The following is a 13,778-nucleotide window of genomic DNA, read 5'->3' on the forward strand; positions in this document are numbered from 1 at the left end:
GTCATTATTATTATTCTATCCATGTAAGATGCTTGTGTTCAGCCTGGGTATTTGTCGCTGTGTGTGTGTGTGTGTGTGTGTGTGTGTGTGTGTGTGTGCGTGTGCGTGTGCGCGTGCGTGCATATCCAGTCTTTGGAGGACAGAGCTCTCGGGGTAAATGGTAGTTCATTAGAATTCTCCCTGTTTCCCTTCGCACTGCTCAAGACCTGTCATCCATTCAATATTATGAATGTATAATCAGCCTGTGTGTTTGTGTGCTTTTAATGTGTGTTTGTGTATGCACGCCGTGTTTGTGTGTTTGTCACTCACAGTACGCATAATAATGTGTGCGTTTGTGATTTGTGCGTGCCAGCATGTGTGTTTATGAGCGCGCGAGAGACACCAAACAATACAGTGTTGACTAAGATTCAGCACTGTGCATTTGTCAAAGTGACACCCATTCACTTAGCTTGGCAACAGTCCCTTTATTTATTTAGCCATTCTCACACGTCTCCTGTGCTGCTTTGCACTCTGGTTGAGGTATATATGTGTGTAGAACATCACCTGGGAAAGCTGTGGAGGTGTGTTGTTTGTATTTGTGTGTTATGTGTGGGACAACAGAGCCAAAGAGCCCCAAACCCCATAACAACAATGAATCCAGTCTTGGAATAGAAGGGACATTATCAGATTTGGACAGGAAGGAAGAAACAAAAGTGATAAGAGACAGATGAGGAAAATATTGAAAAGAGCAGCTGAATTAGAAACATGTGATTGCAAACTCGTCCTGTACGATTCAGTGGTGACTTGTCTGCGTCTGCACTGTGTTTCAGTGGGTCACTGTCTTTACAAGTGATTTTATTTGTGTGCTTATTATCTTATCAGTAAAATAAAATGACTGAGTCTTCTTTACGAGTGTGTGTTTAGCGTTTGACAGCTCGGTGGGAGTGCCTGCAGACCATGATGTAATGACGAAATGTGTTCCCCTCCTTATGCATTCCTCTGGAGAGCACTAGTTCTGAATGGTGTTTATATAGCTGTGCCGCAGGGTGTGGGAGAGAAGGGTAGAAGCAAAGAGAGTTTTGGTAGGATGGCGGAATGTGCTTCAAGGGGGCAGTTTTCCACTGTGTTTTTTAGCTCTACTTCAAGTGCACAGAGAAGGAAGGATTGAAGGATTGATTGAGCAGAAAAGGCAACTCAAAGGATGTTCAGAGAGCACACATGTCTACCAAGGCTAATGTCCTATCTCACCATAATCAAGAAAATGAAAATCCCCCATAATCAGACCATTTATCTGGATTAACTTCAACATTTTATGGGGCCTTCCTTGGGTTGTGCCCCACCCCTTCACAAAATTTAAGGAAAATCTGCTTCGTAGTTCTTAATTAATTCTACATACAGACAGACACACATGAAAACAGCTGTAAGAATACACAACCTCCTTTGGTGGAGTTAACAATTACTGCATAAAGTCCCAAATGGATAGTTTCTGCTTTAAATAACATTATTTTACCTGAAAAATCTCTTCGGTTATCCTTCGGCAAGATATGGTGTCCTTTGATATCTTGTGTTATCTCCACTCAGTCTATTTTTAACCAACTAAAATGCTCAAGGTTGTCTAGAGCAACACGATGGTTGCATAAACAACGTGTTTTTAATGCACTAATGAAGTCTCTCTGTGCTCAGTTGGCCAGACACACACACACACACACACACACACACACATACACACACACACACACGGGGGGAATCTTTTACTAATGAGTGCTGGTTTGATGGGATGTAGATAGGGGAGATATACAGGGGAAGGAAGGAAGATAGATGGAAAGTTGGAGCCGATAGAGAGAAAACGAAGAGGAGGCAGAAGGGAGAAGGAAGTGATGAGGAGAGGTGACGTCCACTGGTGTGATTAACTAATTCCAGCGGTCATCAGAATACCGCTGCGGTCAAGGACACGGCCGCGGCGAGGCCATCCGCTGCACTTAATATTTTGGATTAAAAGCCTCCATTCCCTTTGAGCGTTTCATTTTTTCTGGCTGCTTGTCTTGACTCATCATCGGTCATCACACGTCTCTGTTCATCTGTCAGCGCGCCAGCTTTACACACTGCACCTTATCGCACACTGTCCATTTTATACCTTCCCATCTCAAGAAACCCCACCTCTGTCTGTGTAGCGGAGCAGACAGCAGATGGACATTCAGGTGAAACTGTGGTGTTTTGGGCAATTCTCTCAGCCACTTCTGCACTTTAAGGCACTGTTGAGCATTGACAATGAAAAGGCATTCACCATGACACACATACACACACACTTGTGTGCACATTGACTGTCTCAATAGGCGGTCCGAAGACATCAGACAAAGAGAGGATCCCAGTCGATAATTCAATACCTATTGTAAGTGCTTGTTTTTGACAGTGCACACACACACACACACACACACACACACACACACACACACACACACACACACACACACACACTGACACGCACACACACACACACACACACACACACACACACACACACACACACACACACACACACACACACACTAGTATTCCTCAGCTGCAGTCTTCATCAGGGGCCTATGTGGGCCATCTGCTGTGTGTATGTGGCCAGTATGCCAGGTGGTCAGAGCCCCAAGTGCCTGCTGTGTGCCCATTGTGGCCGTGCCAGGCTCAGGTGTGTGCAGTGACTGTGGTGTGAAGGTGCTTCCCAGTGCCCATTCATCTGATCAGGGCATCGATGAAGCAAACTCAAAGCTTCTGACAACACCAAGGACAAACATAGTATACTGGAAAAATGTGACACTCATATTTATATATAGCCTCACTGTCCTTCAAGAAGCCGTTTGTTATTTTGAGGATGACAGAGTGCCTGATGGTTACTGTATCACTTCTGATGTGTCCTTGAGCAATAACATGAACCACAACATGTTCTCTCATCATAATCCATAAGAAGATGACAGCATCAGTTAAGTAGCTAGAATCTGCTAAAAGTTTTGTAACTTTTGTACGTGCAAAAGTAAAATCCTGTCTGGTTAATGCACCATTTCCACACATTTACTTTATATGAACCTATTTATTTAGACTGAGACTGTTTTAAGATGATCATCTGTTTTGAGTCTTTTTAATTTTAAAACACAGGAAGTGGATACATCAGATACATATCAGCATGCTCACAGTTCTAAAGGTAGAGATCTTAAGTTATTACAAGAAGTGTAACAAAAAGACACATAATTAAACTGTGGAGGGACAATTTAGACTGGACGGCTGGCACAGTATGGGAAATATTGAGAAACACTGTGCTATTATTGCAGACACTTGAGTTCTGACAAATTATTTTGACTTTCATAAAGAAAAATTCAGCCACTTTCCTCTTGCCATATTATGTGATTTATATTTTTTATATTAATGTTGGTTTAGTATCTTGTCATAAATACTATATGAATATATTTTCTAATATTGAGTATAATTTGCAATAGCTGTATATATGTTTGGGGAAGTGTTTGACATCATTTTCTACATGGATTGTGTCTTAGCAGAAACTGCACTGACAATATGACTTTCTCTGGGCTAATGACATGTGACAGTTTGTCGTTTCCATGTGTATATTGCTGTGGGAAGTCACCGATGTATTCCACCAGGACCACCAGTGTCACCATCACACGACAGTGTCATGGCCTAATTGACTAATGATTGTTATTCCACTGGTGCATAATGTTGCCCTGTCAAACTTCCCTGTGTATGTGTGTGTATGGTTTGCATTTAAATGTGTGTCCACAAAGGACCTTAACCCAAAAAGGAACAAGTGCACACTCTGAGGAAACATACGTATGTATGTATAGAATGCGTCATCCCTGAGAAGGTGCAAATCTGAAAATATGGCGTTGTGACTTGTTCCTTAGGGCGTCTGTATGTGTGTGGTTTGTGTCATCATTTGGCCCAGCTAGCGGAACCACGAGTTGTTTGGCCAGGGCAGCAGCACAGAGGCTGGCTTTGTGCAGGCATTTGTTAGCCCTCGGTCAGTAGTTCACACAACTGAATGCAGACACACACACACACTCAAACACAGACACACAGCGGATGAGAAAGAGACAGGGAAACGGAGACATCGAGAAAGATGAAAGGGATCAGAGACGGTTGAGGGAAGTGAAGTTCAGACCGAGTGCTCAAGACAAAACAGATAATTTACGCTCTGCAGTTAACACATTTCCACTTAATTTAGATCTTTTCCCATGATTCATCTTGTCTTATCATGATGTTCTCAAATTAACAGAAAAACATGTGATTTTCTCTCAAATGACAGCTCCGCTTTTTCTTTTCATGTGTAGTTAATCTATAATGTGAGTTTTACAGGCATACATACAGTTTAGGCCTATATTTTTCCCACCTCTTTCTTAGCATACAACCTAGCATTAAATCAACACACTCAAATGATCTATCTGGTCAGCTAGCATCCATAGCTATTCACACAGATGTTGTATACTGTTACGCAAGGTGACTACAGTGCTCAGGGTTAGCACCACAGGGCTAAAAGTGGAGTCAATGTGCATGTGTGAAACACTGAATATTTGTCAGGCTTTGACAATGAGTGTGTCTCCGTATGCTTGTGCATGCATGCATTCTGCCCAAGCATGTGGATATCAATTATCTCTTGTCATTGCCAGCCCGATTTCAGTCTCTTCCCCATCTGTTGGCATGTCCTCTTGTGCAGCTACACCTAACAAAGAACACAACATGTCCCTGTGGACGTACACACACACACACACACACACACACACACACACACACACACGCACACGTGTGTATGGAGGGTGTCATTGCAGGAATTCATGTAGTAAATATAAGATATGCACATGTGAATTCAGGCCTGGGGGGCCGCCACCTTATTGATGCGTGAGAAACAGCTATAGATGGATATGTAATATATATATATGTAAATATTTATATGTGTTTGTGAGTGTACGTTGGATAATATAAGCTTGGATAATGTAATGTAAAATAATAACTAACTAACTAAAATAACCCCTGTAAAACCATAACTATGAATTAATAAAAGGAGTCATCCACTGCTTCTTCACATCTCCTCTCCGCTTCTGTTCTCACTCTCATTTTCTGTTTCATTTGCTGCTCACATATTCTCTTTCCGCTCTGTCTTTCTGTCTTCTTCTGTGATCAAAGATTCTTCTCCCTGATAATAGTTGTGTGTGTGTGTGTGTGTGTGTGTGTGTGTGTGTGTGTGTGTGTGTGTGTTGAGATGTGATGCATTTGCTTTCTTTAAAAAGAAGAACAGAGCGAGAGTACACGCACACGCGTGCACAGACTGACACAGACAGATACAGTTCAGACATCGAAATGCACACATATAAAGCATGGGGATAACCTTGCATACACACACACACACCTTTTCATCATAGAAAATGGATTGTATCACTTAGATTGAACGGGCCGACAGTAATGAGGGGTCTTTTTGAAAAGATTTAATGGTACCCCTTCTTCTCCACACACATTCTTGTGAATCCACCCACACAGTCTCATTAAACCAGTCTCTGTCTCCAACTCCACACCTTTATCCTCCAAGAGCCTCATCTGCAATAATGATCCATATTTCTGTCCTTACTAACAAGCACTGGTGACATTAATGGACACAGTGAATAACATCAACTTGATTGTCCACTTTGTAAAATCTTAACAAATATTAATCTCATTGGTCAGTAATTTCACCAGTGTATCTCTGAATGTTCAAAGCACACTGGGTTCAGGCTCAGGATAAATTACAGCGGGCTCCCGTGTTCGCTAATGCCATTGAAAAGAACAGTTCAGACCTTGATAATCTCAGTGCTAATGCACTTCAGCCCACTCCAACAATGTGTGACTGCACTGCACAACGCTCTCTACCTCTGCATTCCCATCGTAATTCACTACTACCGGGGATTAATGAGGCAAAGTGGGGAGTAGATGAGAGAGGGAAAGAAAGCCGGGAGAAACGGAGACAGAAGGAAAAGAAAGAGCGAGGGAGATGAATAATAAATGTACCATGCTAGAATCCATTTTTAAGGGAAGATTAGAGGAGTCTGGATGCAAGCTGGGATACTCACATGATCCAAGTGAGGTCTAGGACAGCCTGTTTCTAGGTCATCTCCATTAGACATCTTGGGAAAGAACATCAAAGAAGCCCTTTTCATAACATACTCGATGTGTAAAGTTACATTCTTTAAACTTTTAAAATTTTTCTTAAAATCATTTTTTAGTTCATCATGAAGAAGTGAATACGTTGGGTGATATTGAGAAATATAATGCATGGTCCATGCATATTTATTTCATCAGCCAATTATGATAATAGTAGTACATTATCAGGTAGGGCTGTGCGATTCTGGAAAAATTGAGAATCACAATTTTGTTGCTTAAAATTGAGATTATGAGTCTCTTAGATCATTGGAGGGGTTCTTCAGATTTCAGGGGTTATTTAGATTCTTTGGGAGAAAGTAGGAGCACTTGTTTTGATGCAGATGATGTCCCTAATTAGAATGCAGCAGAATTTTTGTCACTTGGAAATGAGATCACATATAGAGGTGAATCGAGATCATGATTTTGGTGCAGTCAGTCGTGCAGCTCAGGTTTTCAATACTGTGTTATATTGGTCTCCTAATATATTATTTTGTGAATATCCTTGGTGTTGACATGGAGCAATATTTATTCCTGAGGGAGAGGTATGTTGTAGGTAGAAAAGGGGAATTTAGTGACCTGGCATAGCTCTATCCAAGCCAACTGATACAGCTGACACAAGGCTCAGTGCCAGGACTCCATGGGTGCTCATGCTTTTGGCAAGACACACAAACACACACGCAACACACCTTGACGCCAGAAGGGATGTCATATCTCAAGCTAACAAGCCAAAATGAGCACATTCACGCAGGTATATACAAACTTGGAACACACACTGGGGCTCGTTGGATGGCGGCACAGTGTCCAGAGGGTTAGGCATGAGTGGCACAGCGGGCACAGATTACCTTTGGCCCAAAGTGGCTGTATCTCCCACACAGGCTCATGCATGTTCACTCGACGCCTCGCACGCTCATTTTCTTGCAATTAAGCCCTGCAGCTCACAGTGTAGGCCTTGGCATGTTTGCACTTCATGCCACACATGTAAGCTAGATAACCTTTAAGGCAATAAGTAGCAGGAATGATCCACTGAGGTATGAACTTGCATAAAAGTGGAACACATAGTGGAACAAGACACAGCACTTCAGTGATTCCCTTAAATCTCTGTAAATAACAGGATGCGAAGAGCTCCTTCATCTCCATTACACCAAATGATGAGTGTAAATGAGTGTAAATATGTGAGTTACTATCAAATTAGCTAATCTGCTGTGAAGAATGCAGACTGCACCAGACACATGCACACACATACACACTCTCCCATGGGAAGCGACTGTTGCAGGCTTATCAGATTACCCATTGCCAAACTAATAGATTCTTAATAGATTGTTTTTGATTAGTTCCTCTGGTTTAGTGACGTTAAGATGATTAACGTTTGTGTGTACAGAAACAAATACACATTTGTGTTTGCCCGCACCCACACAATTAGCATACAGTGCTTCTTTGGTTATTTTTGTGCGTTTTTGTTGCAATAAAACATATCTGATTGTCATCATGTGGCTGTCATGTGCTGTGGGAGCAAGTCAGGGCCAAGGTGTACTGTAGAGTCTGTGCGCTCTCTTATTCTCTCTCTCTCTCTCTCCTCTCTCTCCCCTCTCTCTCCCCTCTCTCCTCTCTCTCACACCCACACAGACTTGTAGACACACACGAAAACAACTCCAAATGCAACAGCTCCCTGCATTTATCCTTCTCCCATTGTATGGTTGCGTCTCCCGCCGTCTAACTAATTACCCCCCACCCCCGCCCCACGTATCCCAGAGGGGTAGCTTTAGCCTGAAGCTTCGTCACAGTGTTAGCTGGCTTGGTAACTTGCCTCCGCCCTCCCTGCTTTTAGCCTGCTCGCCTCCTGACCACTGCTAGCCACATTGCACTAACCCTGTGGCTAATCCCGTTAGCATAAGAGATGTTGATAGCCAAGCGGAAAGCCAATCCCCCCATGCTGGTCTAATGCCCTCGAGCTAATCTTTTAGGGTAACAGTTTGGCGAAGTGAACTTACTTGAGTTTCTTCGGCTTGTTTGTTATTAGTTCTTGTTTTCAGGGCAGCAAGTTCATTCTAATTAGTGAGCCGAGATTTCATTTAGTGCTAATTAAGAGCAGTAACTGTTATTCCAGCAGTGGCTACAGCTCTTGTTTTTAGTGTAAGTGGAGCTAGCAAAGAAACAGCTAATGGCTCTATTATTGGTGCAGCTGACCTCGTGGCTTTACCATTTCCGTCTGCTAAGCCCTTAAAAATGAAGAATTAGGCATTTAAGAGGAGGCTCACTGGGAACAGAGTGTCATTTCCACTTCTTATTTCTTTTTCACCACCTCTCTCTCTTTTGTATTTTCCTGAATTCGACCTTCTCTCCCCATCCACAGTCTCTCAGAGAGACAGACGGAGAGCTAATCGTCTCCTCTTCATGGTAAAATATTTATCCATCCTTTCCTTTGGTTCAAATGTTTCAAACTGATGGAGTCTTTAATTAGTCATGTCTGCATCTATCTCTCTTCGCCCCATCTCTCATTCCCCATTCATTTCTACTCCCTCTCACCCAGCCCCTCTGTTTTTCCTCTCTTTGATTCACTCACACTATTACTACTCTCATTCTGCTCCTCTCTGTTCTCCATGGAATTAGTCATTAGCTGACTGACTGAGCTGATTGCATCTATTCCCAAGGCTAGCATTTGTTTGTGCATCTTCTTTCCTTCCATCCCTCCCCCAGTCCTCGCTCTCACTCCCACTGTCACTCCCCTCCCAGTCTTTCCCAAAACAGTCTTTCTGGTTCTCCTCCCATCTTATTCTTACTCGACCCAACGTCTTTACAACCCTCCTTCCTTTCCCCAGATCCTAAAATGGTCTTGGCCACAAAGACTGGTTTTCGTTGCTAAGTTAGCCTACCAAGGTACATAGGCACCCCCAACAGTCTCCTCCATATCCTCTCTATAATATTGAGTGCACATCATCTCTCACACACACACAGACACACACACAAACATAAACAAACACCATTTAGTCCTTAATATAATATTTAATTGGACATTTTGCTGGGCTACTGCTTGAATGAGGCATCTTTGTGGAAATGGTTGAGTTGGCTGTCGACAGCACATGTGACCATTTTGGCCAGACAGTTTCCTCTTCCCCGTGGGTTTTACAATGATCTGGCCAGCAACTAACACTGCCAAGAGCCAAGATGGAGGTGTGTGTGTGTGCTTTTTGGAGGGCAAGTTACAAATGGCAGGGGGAAGAGATATTCTCCTCTGTCTACCCTTCTCTCTCTGCCACCTCTCTCTCCAGCCACCCCTCTCCTTCTCCGTTCCTCTATCCACGTGTTGCTGGTGGATTAGGCTAATTAAAGCACCACAAACAGGGTCCACGGGGAGAGGCTGCATACACACACTCACATTATTACACACATACTTATTAATGACAGCTACACACACACAATAAGAAAAACCAGCAGGAAACATGAAAATAAGTACAGAGAAAGTCTATGGGCACGGTACACCATACTTTATGGACCACTTTCCCGCACACTAATCAATCTATAAGTCCTTTTCAGTGGATCTCGAATTTGAATTTTTTTGTCATTAGTTAAAAACTGAGGTTAAGTTTGTGTAACCTCACCCAGCATGCCTTGCAGGCATGTGCTTAAAGCTAACAAGCTGCATCTTCAGTCAGTGTTTGTGCCAAAATTCAGCCTAAGGACTCCCAGTTATGTGTTGTCATCCATAAGAGCCTTGTGCTGTCTATTTATGGGTCACTGGCAGGGAACTGGTGGCCCAGAAATAACGCTAGATATTTCAACCATGGCGTGTGTGAGTTTGTGTGTGTGCATGATCTCAGAAAACATGGTGGACAGTTTCTTTAATGTGAGGGACAGTGAGGGTGTTAGGACATGATTGCATGTCAGGGGCGTAATGCCTTTATCTGTATGTAAATACCATTTGAGTAAGCAAGTCTATTTGCTCTATGGACAAAAAAAGAAAAAAAAATATTGGAATAGATAGAAAAATAGATAAGGTGCAGGAAGGAAGAAAACTGTTCATCCTGTAATAAAGAAAGACAGGAAGCGAGGCGATTTAGTGTCACTGCCTAGAAATTATTTCCTGATGTTTCTACATTCAGAATATCGGCAGTGTTTCTGGAAAACCGCCTGCTTCCAGCGGACCTATCGGATTACTGATAACCTTGGAATGGGTAGGGCCAGCACTGAGGGTGTGTACATTAGATTGAGAGGGAGAAAGTGACAGGTTGGGCTTCTCCCTTCTCCCTATTCTTTTACCTAGTCTTTCATTCACTCAGATTCCCTTTATTGTATTCTTGTGTCCTTAAGTCAGTGACAGGTCTGATGGTAGACATGTGTATACGTTTGGTTTTCAGTGTTCCCTCTAAATTATATTTGTCCTCCTGTGTCAGGGTGAGGGTAGGGCTTTTGACTGCACCGAAGCCCTGCGAGGGATCTTCTTTTTTTATTGTGCAAGAGATATCACAGTGCTGTGAGCACACAGCAATAAACACAGTTATACCCAAGCACACACTAATACACACCCAATAATAAGGCTCCAATAACATAGGGGTCTGTACTCCAAGTTGTCTCCAAATCCCCCGTGGTGGGCCTGCTCCTTGGTTACCATGGCAACAGTAGTCAGGGCAGCCACGGCTGGCGATAGTGAGGAAGAGGAAGAATGAGAGAGAGAGAGGGAGTGTGTCACAGGCACATTGATGTTTGTGGTGCAGGCAGGGGGATATGAACACAGTCACAACACTGAAAGTGGGTTGCTGCAACACTGCTGAGTGTTAGAGTTGCACAGTGCTGGGAATGCAGTTTCAACTGGGGTTCGAAATAAGTGGGCTTGTAGGTCATGTTTACCCCTGTGTGCGTGTGTATGAGTGTGTGAGGAGAGAAATGTGAGAGAAAGATGAAAATGCAGAGACAGCAGCACACATGCTCATTAACTCCCTTGGCATGTTCATTCTGTGTTAGTGTTTGTGCGCTTGAAGATGAGCTCTGTGTGTGAGGACGTGCTCATCCATGCACAACACACAGGATTCAGTCTATACTCTTTAGCTGCTTTTAGACATGCACTTAACTCTGCAGTTCCTCTGTAATTTCTCAGGAGGAGGTGCATGTGTGAACGCAAATGTCCAGTAGCAGTTTCTGCGGACTTTCACCGCCTGGCCTCCTAGTATAAAGTCCGTAGAAATCCAGGAGATGTGTGAACACAGTAAGGGATCCCCTTCTGGAATCACCGCGAGTGAGTGGGGGTTGTTGATGACGCTTCTAATGCCTGACAGAAGCATTCTGCATTTTACCCACAGGTCGTGTCTCAAAACGGCTTTTGATGCTTTGATATCACATCTGCTTACAACTAAACTAAAAAACAAAACAATTGCAATACGTGATGTTAATATTCCGTTTGTTATAGATCAATAAAAGTGATCGTTATGTAATACAGTATATTGGGACAGAAGAATTGTACAATCTGTCATAAACTGGGATTGATTTTCTTCTCTCCACATTTTCTCTTACTTCAATTCAAAAGCTGCCTTTATGTTGCCTGACTTCAAGCTAATATATTTCACCTGTATAATGCTTTACCATTGCCAAAAACATGTGGACAAATTATAGAGCTGGTGCTGAAGTAGTTATATCCTCTTACTTTTCCTGTCCACATGTACTGTACAGAGAAGCGCAGCATAGACTGGATGCACAGCAAACAGGAAGTAAGTGTCAGGGCTCCGATGGAAAATCCATAGTTTCATTACAGGCCCAGTGGTGTGAATATGGCCAGGAGGCGACCAGAGCTCTATCATGGGCCCTACGGGAGCCAAAATGGCTGCATTTAGTGATGCAGTAGAGTGAAAAGAAGGCAAGAGGGTCAAGGCTGCTGCTGGGAGTGAAGTATGTGTTAGACAGAGCAGCCAGATAAAGTTCATGCACTGTGACTGGCACAACAGCATTTGTGCTTGACTCACCTTTGGAGACTTCTGCCACACAATATGATTCAAACATCACCACCGGGGGTCATGGTATAATGCTATTTATCACACATATTCTTTTTAGTTAGAGCATTTGACATACACTAACGATTTTTTTATTCCAGGTAGTTAAAATGGCAGTAGTACAGATTTATGTTGGTGCTTTACCTTGCAATGAAATTAACATATTTACTGAACATGCACACATCTTTGTAAACTGTAACCAGTCACACTAATAATGATTAGTCCTTTTACTTCCAATAATTCATCTTGAATAAAATAAAACAGACTTTCATACTGTAGACGTCTTGCAGAAATACAAAGACGGGTACCATAAATTCAATTTGCTGGGTATGTCTGCTCTCATGACACAACACTGTTTCGCTGACATCTCATCACACTGACATTCCTGTGTTTAACAGAAATCACAAAAGCTTTTTCCCCCAACACGCATCCTTTACTTTTCCATCATTGAAAATCAAGGGGCACATTAGAGGCACAAAGCCACTTAGAGTTATTGGAAAGGGCCTGAGGTGAGTTAATCTGGGAGAAGGTGCGACTCATGAGCTCCTGGCTATTGTTTGTCCCTCTAGGTGATTAGAGTTAAGAGGCATGCTTTAAGGGAAATTAGGTTTCGATTGGGCCCTCTGATGAAGAGGTAGGATTGTAATTGTTAGTGACCTCCAAGGCCAGAAAATAAAGATCCGCTGAGACGTATTGTTCATAGTAATGTGGACTGATTTGAAAATGTTTTTTATTTGCTGAAAGTTTTCTGTCGACACAACGCTAACACAGCAGATAAATGCTGAAAGAGTTTTTTATATAGAAAGAAACACAATAGCATTTTACAACCATTATATAGTCACATCCTTAAAGTGGTGTGTACATGTTATATTGAATATGTGCATTATGTCAGCCATGTTTTTGCGGAGTTAATCACATGGTTCACTAACCACAGGGACAACCCTTCATCCATTCATGCATTCTCTATCCATCTACCTTTCTACCCATTGTCCTCTCTGGGTCCCCTGAAGAATTAGCAGCTGTATTTTGACACGTGTACTAACCAGATCATATAATGATATAATGTAAAACCTTGGAAAAACAACCCAATTCCTCTGAGAAAGCGGTGAGTGAGGGATTACAGGAAAACTGGAGCACAGGAGAGGGGAAGACACACACACACACACACACACACACACGCACACACACGCACTCACTTAATCAGACTGATTGCTTGTGGCTCTGGCTCCTCTCATTGCATCATCTCTCTAATGCACTGCTCCTGCATCGCTGTATCCCGTTTGTGTGTGTGTGGGGCCTGGTAAAAGTCATGAGGGGTACGTCCTGATGTTATGAAATCATTGGCCCTCACAAGAATCTGTCTGTGAGCTTCTGATCCACATCCTGTGAAGTCCAGGAGTGATGATGTGTGAATAACGTTTATCGAGGAGGGAGAACATTTATACATCATTCAACATTTTGTCAAACCTGACCGGCATCCTTCACTGGGTCAGATTGAATGACGCACAAACAAGCATTTCTTTTTCTTCTCAAGCATTAAAAGATGCATATTTCTTAGTATTGACTTAGCTGACACACGTTTTCTCTCCTTCGTTATGACACACCTTGGAGACATATGCAGTCACTTGCATACAGACGCACACACACACACACACACAC

At 42.7% G+C, this 13,778-nt stretch overlaps 1 protein-coding gene across 2 annotated transcripts in view; it reads left to right on the forward strand.

Moving 5' to 3' along the window:
• plxna1b (plexin A1b) overlaps positions 1 to 13,778 on the forward strand; it is a 179,424-nt gene that overhangs the window by 50,226 nt on the left and 115,420 nt on the right. The gene's annotated exons all lie outside the window — the stretch shown is intronic.

This window comes from Paralichthys olivaceus, chromosome 2 (genome assembly GCF_024713975.1).
Source record: "Paralichthys olivaceus isolate ysfri-2021 chromosome 2, ASM2471397v2, whole genome shotgun sequence".
NCBI lineage: Eukaryota > Metazoa > Chordata > Actinopteri > Pleuronectiformes > Paralichthyidae > Paralichthys > Paralichthys olivaceus.